Genomic DNA, 11,175 nt, shown 5'->3' with positions numbered 1-11,175 from the left:
CGTAAGCCTAATGAGACAGTGGGGAGTCCGGGAAGGAGTAAATTTATGGATGTGTTTTGCATGTGGGAGAAATGTAAATAATCTGTGGCCAGTAAGTACACTTGGAATTTTAAACCATGTTCATATTTTTTTTTGACACTCCTCCCACCAAAAGATAGAGTCTAATTCTTGTTCCCTTGAATATGGACTGGCCTTACTAACTCATTTCTAAAAAATAGAATGGAGCTGAGGCTACATTAATTTTAAGCCCAGGTCTTAAAAGAAAATACAACTTCATTGACTCCCTCTTGGAACACTCATCCTTGCAACCCCAACCTTGGTATGAGAAAGCCCAGGCCAAATGGAGGTCCCAAATACAAATGAACCAAGGCCCTAGCCACCTGCTATTGTAAATAAACTTTTTGGGTTTTTGTTTTGTTTTGTTTTTTTGGTCTTCTTTTAAAACACAGACGCACTCATTCATTTCTGTTTTGCCATGGTTGCTTTTGTACTACACAGCAGAGCTGGGTATTAGTGATAGAAACCATACGGCTCACAAAACATAAAATACTGCTATCTCGTCCTTTATAGAAAACGTTTGCTGGTTCCTGACTTAGGTCACTGAAGATCGCTTTCTTACTGAATTCACGATATATCATAAATAGGAATTATGACAGACAGGTGTGAACTAAAACCCGTCTCTACTACTTAGGTGTGATCTTGGGAGACTCTCTTAACTTCTCCGAATCTTAAGTGTGACAAAAACTTGAGAGTAGTTAAGACCGCTGTCTTAATTGATACATGCTAAGATACTGACACATAAACAAAAGATTATTAATATGTTAAAAGTTTCACCAACATTTAAAAATTAGACCCAAATTGAGGGGATCATATAATTAGAGGCAGAGAAAATAAAAGATGACGAATTTTATTTTAACAAATGTTCGTAAGAGGGCGCATGAGAAGGAAACAGTAACAGCTGCTGTTAGGTGTGAAACACAAGTGGGAATCCGCGGTCAGTGAAAGTTCAGGATGTGAATTTCCTTCTGCGGGCCAGATTTTTAAAGAAAAATCCTACCAGCCGAGATGGCTTCACAGGGAACAGTTTTCCAAAACCAATTTCTGATCGATTAGATGCCAAAATTTGAAGAAAGAACTCTTGGTTGCCTCTTGAGCTAAAGGAATTACCATATTTTTCCACACTATAACTGAATATTTTTCTTTGAGAATATGAGTAAATTTAGAATCCTACAGGCAGAGAGATTTGACCTGATTAAAAGTACTATTTTCTCATGTCCACAGATAATTCAAGCAAGTTAGTTATTTCGTCATTCCAGCCACAGTGATTTAATATTGTGGGGGTTGGGATTTTAAAATTGATCTAAGTAGCTGAACTGTCTGTTTCAGTTCCTTGGAGAGGTAAGCAGTCCCACTTCCTGGGGAAGCATGAGAACATATTTTGGGGGGCATCTACTTCCTTTGGGTATTGTTGCTGGGAGACCTGTTCCCAGTGTGAGAGCTGCAGAGTCACAGGTCACCTCAACTCCCAAATGACGCAGGTCAGCTTTGCAGGTACTCATTGTGTATCTGCCTATAGGGGGGTAGTGCCCGAAAGTGTGGGCGGGGCTCTTCCTGGAGAAAGGAACTGTGGGCCTGTCACAGGTGTGGCTGTAAGGTGAGCTAAGAGATGAGGCTGGGGCTTGATGAGGCAGGTTGAGTGGGAATCAGCTGAGCACCATCTCAAACTGCTGTGCGGATTCTGGTTTTCTTCACTCGAGCCTCTTCTCTTTCCCTGTTTTCACTTGTCACACACATAAAGGGCAGTGAAATGCCAACCTGACCCAACTGAAAGGCCTGGAGATACCAAACTGTAAAAGAAGATAATATATTCTAGGACCTGTGCTTGGACATATCCAGTGACCAATTGCTGCTAGTTTAGACGGGAATGAGTTGGTTTCTGAGATGTTTATTTACTAACAAATTCTCCTGGAGCAGAGTTTTAAGAACTTTATGAATATTAACTCATATGATGCTCTTAATAAGCCTATAACATAGATATCATCATCATCATCATCATCATCATCCCTCTTCTTCAGGTGAGCAAATTAAGGCACAAAGAGTTTAAGGAATGCCCAAGACCACACAGCTGGTAAGCAGCAGGGACAGGAATTAAACCCAGCAGTTGGGTTTTGAGTTTAGATTCTTAACTACTAGGCTATGCTGCCAATATTTGGCTAGCTTAAATTTTTGTCTTGGTTCTATTATTTTCCTTATATTGCTATCCCTTACCCTAAAATGTTTAGCACATTTCTGTCTGACTCTCGGGATCTTCTGCCATGTACTCTAATCCACTGCATACAACCAAAGACGATGTCTGACTCTTGAATTTCATGGTTATGTAGGATGAGACAACACCTCCTTAAAAGATATGGATCCCACTGGTCCTACCGCTCCCACTGCCCATATAAATAGGTGGAGTCTGTTCACACTAGACAATCAGTAAGTGACAAATCTTGCTGCTAATTCATAGCTTTCTAGCTCACTGATGCCTGAAAGTCCCCAGTGTAGCCTCCTTCTTCTAGTGAAAGCCCATTCTCTAGGAGAGGAAGCCAATCAGGCTTTATTGGACAAGTTTTCAAAATTAATAAAAGGGAGAGGACCTCATAGGGCTGAGCAGAGAGACACTGTCATTGCTGACAATGGCAAAGGGGAGAAGAAAGAGGATGAGGAAGTTGGGAACATGGAAAAGCTCACTCATGTGGGGCCATGTGAAGGCTGCCTTCCACAACGGCTCTCTCAAAATAACTTTTATATCAAACCCCAGTGATTTCTGGATTATCGCTCATGATTCCTCATTAACGAGATTAATCTAGTCAATTTTCTTTACTAGTTTACTAGTTTACTGGTTTCAGAGTTTTCTGCCAATGAGCCTCAGCCGAGATGACCTCCTTTCTCTTAACCAGTCCTCCTACCTGCAGATTTGGTCTGTGGAGAGTATAATTCCTTTTGCAGCCCCTGTTTGGCTTCTGTTATTCCAAACAAGAGGTTCTGCCCTACATAGAATTACCTACCTCTTCTGTTCATGCAAAGCCTCCCTTAAACTTTGTCATCTTTTGCATGACACTCGCTGGGTATTCTAAGCACAGCTTGCAACTGCTCCCCCCTCTGGTGCTCCCCCCTCAGTCCTGCCCATACAACCATTACTTAAACTAGTAAACCAGTTATCTCAATGACTATTTCCATGCGGAATGGTGGTCATAGCTGTTGTGAAACCCATCCAGTTGTAATAGCCAATGTGTAAGTATCTGGAAAGCAAAAACAATAGCTACTCGACACAAGCGTTCCAAAGACTATTTTCCTGAGCTTGTGAAAGAGGGTGTCCTTTAAAAATTTTTCACACTACATGGTACTTAATTGTTTTTGAACCAAATCTTGGGAGAGCCATGCACATTTGCAAAACGGTTTTTGAAATTAATAAATTTTGGATTTCTTGACATCCCTCCATGAAACATTACTTTTTCTAAGATAAAGAAAAGTGGGTAAAAAACTTGAGACATTTGCCACAATCTCGCAAAAAATCTGGCTCAGAATTTGAGTCTTGGGATCAAACACGGATACTGACAACCAAGGTGGGTTCCTATTTCATCCACACAAGTTTGTTTTTCTTTTTCCTGGCTGGATACTTTTAAGTGCCTGCTGGTTATTAGTCAGGGAAGAAGTGTATCTTAGGCTATTAACTTAAACAAAAAAAAAGAAAAAGGAGGACATTTCTTTTGAATTTTCCCCGAATTCTTTGGATAGGTTTCTGCTGCATTATTGGTTGAGAATCTTCTTACCATGATAAGCCACTTTTAGTAGCCTCATTTACATTAGCTATCCCTCTGGAGAGCCATAGTACCCGGCCGCTGAATTACCCTAGAGAAATTACTCTTGAAAGTAATCATTGTGAATGAATTTTCATCACTTGCTCTCATTGTTTCATGCTGTTTTGTCTCTCTCTTTTTTTGCCCCTGATAAAAGTTAAGCATAAAGAGGCCTTTTGTTATTATCTCATTTTCTTGAGAAAACTTCGTCTTAACCATAGCAGCCAGTTTATACAGACAACCAGACTGTCTCACATACACACATGCACACAGAGTTGTTGAAATACATTTCATTTGCTTGTGCTGAACATCATTTTGTTTTATTTTAGTCTACAATATCTCATGTAAATTTGGTTTGTTTCTAACCAAACTGGTTCATGGCTTATGTTTTTAATATAGGGGCTTGGATTTTTATTTTTATTTTTACTTTTTTATTTTATTTTTTATAATAATATTTATTATGCTATGTTAGTCACCATACAGCACATCCTTAGTTTTTGATGTAATGTTCAATGATTCATTATTTGCGTGTAACACCCAGTGCTCCATGCAATACGTGCCCTCCTTAATATCCATCACCGGCCTACCCAGTCCCCCACCCTCCTCCCCTCTGAAGCCCTCTGTTTGTTTCCCAGTGTTTGGTAATCATTATTTCTGATGGCTGAGTAAAATTCCATTGTATATATGGACCACATCTGCTTAATCCAGTCATCTGTTGAAGGGAATCTTGGCTCTTTCCACAATTTAGCTATTGTGGACATTGCTGCTATGAACATTGGGGTGCATATGGCCCTTCTCTTCACTACGTCTGTATCTTTGGGGTAAACACCCAGTAGNATAGTAATAAAAAAATATTTAGCAAGTACTTACTCAAGGCCAGGCCTTATTTTAAAAGATGCTTAAAGGAGATTTTTGTTGTTCCTATTTATTAGTTTTACATTCTTTTATTTGCTCCCATGACTTTGGTGTTCTAATTTTTGTTACTTTCCCTATTTTCCAGATGAGGAAGCAGAATTTCAAAGGATAGGTAACTTGTCCAAACTCATACAGCTATCAAACAGTGGTCCCAGAATTATAACCCAGGAGGTCTGATTTCTTAATCTTTCTATTTTATTGCATTGTATTATGTGATAACTACTAAAGAATCGTAAAGTGAATGCAAAGAATGATTAAAATTTTATTTAGCTACTATTTTACGTGAGATTATAAAGCAACAGAGAATGACTGACCTAGTTGTTGAACATTTGAAAAAGTTTCTCCCAAGATATAATTTTCCATCTATTCAAAATGAAATTAGGTTTTCTCATGGTGCCTAAAAGTTGGAAGGTTTGGATTTTGTTTGTTTGTTTTTGCTTTCCTTTGAAAATATCTAGAGGATGGGCCAACAATGAGATAACCACTGGGGAAAATAGACACCAGCAGCTGTTTTCTTTACCAAAAACACTTGTGTTCAGGGTCATATTCAGAGGCCTGAAGTGAGAGTTTTGTAGGTTGAGAAACTGGTAGAAATGTCCACCAGCCTCTATTTTTAAAATTTAAACTTAAAGTAATAACAAGCGATTACAAGTCTTATCCTTTTTAATTATTAAATTTGGTTATCAATACTGTTTCCAGATGTCCGTTCTACAATTAATCCTCTCAACAGAAGGCTGTTGACAGCCGCTGTTCGTGCTCTACTGAGACCCCAAGAACATGGTGGTAAACAGACCAGACAACCGGCTCTCAGAGATTCTGTGCCACTGAGGGACGTAGGCACATGAAAATATGTAATAGAACGTTAGGAGGTAGCAAATTCAACTTAGGAAAAAATAAAGCCGTATAAAGGGACAGAGATCCGGTAATCAGCGAAACCAGTGACATTCGAGGATCTTCTTGTGGGACACTTAGTATGAGGCACAGGAGAGCGTGTTCTGTACATATTTAAGGTTTGAATGCGGGCATCTCATTTTTAATTGTCAACCTCCCCCCATGTTGTTCTTTTAAAACTCCATTCAGAGTGCAAGTTAATGGTTGCTTTGTGAAAGTTTGGCCTTTTTTTTTTTAAACATACAGTTATTGTATTGTCCACATCTGGAGAAAGAAATACAATTTAACCAAATATTTGCGAATTCTTTTTCATTTTACAAATATTGCTAAATTCCAAGGTACTTTGATGCAGCATTTGATATTTTTACTTTTCCAAGCATTTGTTCATGATTCAGTCTCTGAGAGGAGACTGGATTTTTCTTTCACGGTTTTCAGGAAAAGGGTGCATTGGCGAATGTCTTGCTGTTCAGTACAAATAAAATTAGTCTGATGTCAGAATTAATGATAAAAATATCCTCTGGCCTCTATGTATAAACACTTACCTTAAAAACGAGTCATTTGTAACATAGGGTGAAGGGTCCCAAACTTTACCTTCCACTCAGGCCCGGTTTCTGGCCGTCATGGCGTTGACGGCGCTTCTTTCCTCAGGGAGGGGCACTTGACCCAGGGCAGCCCAGTGAAACAGAATGCCAGGCTCTGGGCTGCAGCATGGGTAGAGGAAAGACTAAGACGGTATTATGAGCCTGGGGCTGCCAGCAGCTGCTTTGCCACCTCACTGGGGAGAACCAGTCTGACATGGAATCCAGTAGAACGGGAAGCATGTTAAAGAGGTAGGGAAGGAGGAGCCAAGTTCTGCAACGTTGCCTGGTTCTTGGATCCAACACTAGTTTTACTCAGAGACTCTCAGTTCTCTGAGCTCATAATTCCTTGCAATTTGATCTGGGTTTATGTCACTTGGAGCTGAAAGACTCCCGATTAGACAGTAAGGGAAGACCACAGGATAGTCATCAAGAAATTAGTCAAGGCAGAATGGACCAGAAAGACCTAGGTGACTAATGGCTTGGGAATCACACGGCTGTGTATCTTGAGATGATCCTACCAGAAACAAAAAAACCCGCCTGATTCGGAGCCTAGTGTAGGGGCTGCTTGCGCCCTGGCCTCTTATCTTCTGCCTTAGGCTCTGAGATTACAGATGTCCTTCTAGAACCCAAATGCAGCTGGAGAGAAAATTTTCAGAGGTACAGAAAATCTAATCTTGGCCAGAGCTAAATAAGGAAAATGAGGATTCTTAGGGAGAGTCTTGCCATCCCTGTCAGCTATCGGATCCATAAAAAGGTTTTAGGACAAGACAGAGTTTCTGCTACTTAATATACGTGATCGTCAAAAAGGCATTTTATGCTTTCTGAGCTTATTTTCCTCCTTGATGAAATGGAGGAAAGTTCTAGTACTTAATCCTCACAGCAGTTGTAGTATTTTCCAGTTGGGGACACTTCTGAGAATAAAGGGGGTGGGGTGGGTGGTCATAATCACGATGGGTGATTAAGGCTGTTCCAGACAGCTCCAGACCTATGGACACCCCTTCCACAGCCAGTGCTCATGGTTCTTTCCTCGCAGGATTTTTCACATCTACCTTCTCCCTCCAGTCACCTTTAGAAAACGAGAGAATTCTAGATGGCTTCTCTCTTTTTTTGCTGTGTATACAGCTGGCTGCTTCATGGTGCTCCCCTGAGCCTGGCATGGCTCTTTATTCACCTCCTCTATGTGAGGCAGGAATGATTTGGAGATGAGAAGCAGACTCAGGCCCATCCCTGGGTGGACCTGCCCCATGAAACGGAGCAGAAGGCAGGGCCTTCGCTCTCTGTAGACTGCCCACTGTCTTTTGGTTTTTCAAATGTCTACGTGGGGACAGCCAGCCCCATTGTCCCCTGTATCAGGTAAAGTCTGTGGGCTGATACTTTCCAAAGATAATGTATTTTTCATAGTACATTTAAAAATTATTTTTCTATATATTTTAATAATATAAATGAATGCAACGTATGTTATTTTTTTAAATCTGTGGTCGACCTCCAAGTCTTTCCACTGCGGCTTCTGAAGGATGTGCTAATAACAACTGAAGGGACTTCTGCCGTGGGGGTCAACGTCCTGGGTTCTGCCCAGGTCTCCGCTTAGAGTGGGGGTCCTCCCCTGCATCTCCTGCAGCGCAGGCTCAGCCACCTGTCACAGAGCCTCCGGGAAGGGTGAAAATGAAAGCGAGGTCCCAGCCCCGTTGTAAGCACTCATGGAAGGGGCAGTGTGCGGTGTGTGTGACGCCCAGGCTGGAGTGCTCCCAGCGCGCTCCTCCACTCCTCCAAGAACTGATCTGCCGTAAGAATCCTGTCACAGCCACAATAATGATCCTTTTCTTGATTTGTTCTTTAGTTTTTAAGCAAACGCCAAGTTTAAAAAGAAGAAAAATCATCCTTTGAGTGATCCCATTGAAGCTTGGAAGAATAGTTCATGCATTAAAATTTTGTGCTTTAAAAACAAAAATGTTACAACTTGCAGTTCATTTTCTGTTTCCCTGTGCAAGATTTTCGACAAAAAATTCCAAGCCCTCTCCCAGAATGACAGAATTGAAGCAACTCTAGTTCAGTTTCTTTGTCTTTATAATTACCGTATTATTCTCGATGATTCTGAATCTGTGATTTGAAAGCGGGGATGCGTGGTGCCCCAGTATGATCACACAGACCAAGGTCATGAACTCGCCCCAAGCATGTTCCTGAGCCCGTGTGCGTGAGAGACTGACTGTGTACCCGAACTTTCTCCAAATAATTTTCATGTTGGATTCAATGTTTATTAAAGGGTAAGTGATGAGAATGTGCTCATTTGAAGCTTATCCATATATTATACAACTCAGTAGTAACCACAAAAATAAAATTATTTAAAAGGTAGACTGAATAAATATTTTTTTTTTCAGGGAGGAGTAAATTTATCACTGGTATTGTTTTGAATCATGATGCAAAACAATAATGATAACAGACTGGATTACTACTGGCTTCAGATTCTCTACAGTGTGGTCCCCTATTGCCCAGCTTCCCGTGGCTCTGATCTTGGAGCCCCACTGCCTGGAAGAAATGAGGGTCAGTGTGCAAAAGTACTTAAATAATTTAAAATTACCCCAATTGTATTCATCAGGTGTTATCTGTAATAAAGAAATGGATATTGGAAATTTTTTGCACGACTTCTGAGGGATCTTGAGAGTGCTTTGTGGTAAAATACTTGTGTTGAGCCCTTGATACCCACGGGCCAGTGGCCTGGGTTTGTCCCAAATGATGCCCCATCCCTCACAAGCAAGACATTACCCCCATTCATATGCCCATCCCCAACTCCACATAATCAAATGCTGAGTTTTGAACTAGCATTGATAGGAATATATAACATAGACTGATTAATGACTCCTTAATTCTTGATGTAATCGATAGTGAAGGCTTGTAGGTGGTCTGCCTGCTTAATTTTATAGCTACCCGAAGGTTTTCATCAGCATTCAGAAGTTCAGTTTGATCAGCCCAGCCCAGCCTGATTTTGAACTTCAGCTACAAGTGCTGAGGAAATGGATTCTTTGGGTCGTGTTCCTCAAAACTAGGAAGTGAGAATGACAGTGACTTTGTTTCTCTTATGGAGGAATTCTCTCCTCGGTCGTCTTGCTGAAAAGTTTGCCTCCTAAACTGTGAGATTTCAGGGGAAAACCAAGGTCACGTCTGTGTACAGGACCGCAGGCAATGGAAACGTGCCGAGGAGAAGAAAGAGTGACGCACTCAGGTAGACCCGCGGTGGGATGACAGTGTGGGAGGACATGGAAGACGTGTCCAGGCGAGAGAGCAGGAGAGAGAGGTGAACTCTGGGCAAGTGCCAATACTCATGACAACAACAATACTCATTTGGAAACTAGAAGCAGTGTATAAAGTATACACATAAAGCCAATGAAGCCCGAAGAATGGAAACCATCCCAACAACAGAAAGTGGAACCATCCAGATGTCCATGTGAGAACTCAGCACATGATGACGGATGAAGACGGCGGAGAAACAGCCCAGACCTGGACCTTGCGGGCTCCTGAACTGAGGTCCACACCTTGTGTCAGACGGAATTTGTGACCAAAGGGAACTACCTTTGCTGGAAGCACAGAAGTAGGAATGTACCTAATTTTATACTTTACTGCGTAGGTTCCGGATCTTAACGATTTCCGTAATCCAAACCATAATGTATTAGGTTCAAGCATTTGAAATTGCCAACATGCATTCATTTTTTGCCTGTGAAAACTGCCATTTCACATGACTTGAATTAATAAATGCAAAGATATTCTAAAGCGCAGTTTTGGGGTTTGTTTTCAAGTCCGTATTGGAGACGAAGGAAAACGTTGGCCTTTACTAAGATTTCTGCATTCTTCTGGAGTTGGTGATCTAGGAATTGGTACCATCTAGGGGAGTGACAATCGCGGAGGTGTTCGGCCGGCCCCACCCCTGGTGTGAGAAGAAGCTGGGGAGAAGGAGAAGTCCCAGAATTACATCAGCTGGGGGAGGTGGTCATAGCTTCTGCATATGTTTATTTCTTCTTACTGCGTTGCTTTTTATTTCAAACTCATTTGACTTTGGGTTCCAGATTTCCTTTTCTCACTGTAAACTAGATTTTGAAATTATTTGGCCCATCTGTTTGCTTCTCTTAAATGAAATGTAACTTGGCTTTTGTTCTACATTTCAGGCGCTTTAGGTCTGACTCTACTATTCATCTCCTAAGGCAGTTTAGCTATGGCAGGGAATTTTCTGCTGCCAAGAACACAGAACTCTTGCTGTTTGGAAACCCTTTCTTTAAATGAATGTGCACTTTTATGTAAAAAAAGAAAATCAGTTTTTAATAGGTTTGATTTGCTTGCCTCTGATCTTATGTGTTCTTTCTTTTTTCTCATTCTTTCTTGTCCTGTGACCCCCCCCTTATTTATGCTCTTATCATATTTCTTTTTATATCCCCTCCCTACAAGGAGCCCAAGACAAGCCACTATCTGTTTCTTTCTTAGAGTTAAAAAAAAAAAAGAGAGAGAGAGAGAGAGACGCCTATGGGATCATGCTGATTCCTGTGGGCCCCTTGCATAAATGATCATAGTGCATTAGATAATGACCCTTCATTGGCCAATCAATAATTATTGAGTGCCTCGTTTGTGCAGAATACTGTCCATACTCTAGTGAGGGTAATGATGGGAACATATTTCATGAGAGACATTGAAATATTCATGGATGTAGACTTCCTTGGCAATTATACTTTCGAGATCCATTTATAACAGAGATGTATTTGGAATGGAAGAAAGCTGGAGACTCTCACAAAGGTTTGATGCAAGGCCTTTTTTATTAATCTAACCATTGCGAAGTATGGCATTTATCTCATATCCATCCCCTCTGTCCCTCTGGTGGTGCCATGCTATGGAAGGTACATAGGTAAGAGGTGGGCAGTTTTTCCCAGGTGGTGAAAGTCCTACTTTACCCAATATTCTCTCATCTC

Source organism: Ailuropoda melanoleuca, chromosome 15, assembly GCF_002007445.2.
Source record: "Ailuropoda melanoleuca isolate Jingjing chromosome 15, ASM200744v2, whole genome shotgun sequence".
Taxonomy (NCBI): Eukaryota; Metazoa; Chordata; class Mammalia; order Carnivora; family Ursidae; genus Ailuropoda; species Ailuropoda melanoleuca.
Note: the sequence above shows the minus strand (reverse complement) of the source record.